Source organism: Alosa sapidissima, chromosome 7 (assembly GCF_018492685.1).
Source record: "Alosa sapidissima isolate fAloSap1 chromosome 7, fAloSap1.pri, whole genome shotgun sequence".
Classification (NCBI taxonomy): Eukaryota; Metazoa; Chordata; class Actinopteri; order Clupeiformes; family Clupeidae; genus Alosa; species Alosa sapidissima.
In genome coordinates, this window is record NC_055963.1 from 18,684,469 (window position 1) to 18,685,558 (window position 1,090).

The following is a 1,090-nucleotide window of genomic DNA, read 5'->3' on the forward strand; positions in this document are numbered from 1 at the left end:
GGCACCAGCGCATGGCGTAACACTCGTTTTTCACCCGCGGAAAGTTTAATTTGGTATTTTGCACATTTATTTTTTAAACATTGCTATTGATGTTTTGTAGATTCATAGTGCATTGTTGCATCCCTGTTACTCACTGCATAGCAGCTGATGACGTCTCCCTCTGAAAACGTCTCTCCAAAGTCCATTTCTCTTCCCTGTGTCACTGTACGGCCTCTGCTGTCAAACGCATAAGACAACTCTGTCTCACCTGAGTAGGAAAAAAATCAAACAAAACACGGTAATGTGGTCTAAATAGGCAAATGCATAACCAGTTCATGCATATGATCTTATTTTTGTCTATATTTTTGTGTGACAATCTTACATAAAACAATCATATAAGCTAATTTTCTCTCTGTCTTTCACACACACACACACACACACACACACACACACTCATCTAATCTTGAACATTATTCTACTCCACTCTCCTCCTGCCATCACTCACCAAGCTGCAGACTGGGGTTGTCTGTGGACCAGCCCACCCTGAGGACATGGGGTTCAGGGTCCATCCCCTTCTCCAGACCACAGGGCACCAGCCTTTTCATATACTGTACACGGGAAAGGCACACAACCCAATACACATAAACAGCCACAATAAATTACAACCATTAAAGATCCTATAAATCAAAATCAGATATTTATTTGGAAACACCTTATATACTGTAAGTCAGGAAACTATTCCTGAAAACATGTCAAAAGTGGTGTGGAAATTAATTCCAAACTATGAGTCTCCGAGTGTAAATTGATGGAAATCAGGCGTTGTGGGTTGTGTTCAAATTATAACACCTTATAGATGTATAGAAATGGCTTTTTACATGTAAAATCACATATTTGATTTGTTGTTGTTGTATACGGTAGCCTAATACAGGCTTGTGGAGAACAAAGGTTGTATCTTTTCTGACTATATCTGTACTAGTGCACTACATAGTGCCCTGGATGGGGAGTGAATTTTTTTTTATAGGCAGAAACCTGGCTTGCAAAAGCCACTGTACCTTTTCCTATGGTGTGCAACAAACTCGGAAAATGCACTAAGCTAATAGCTCAAACCTTG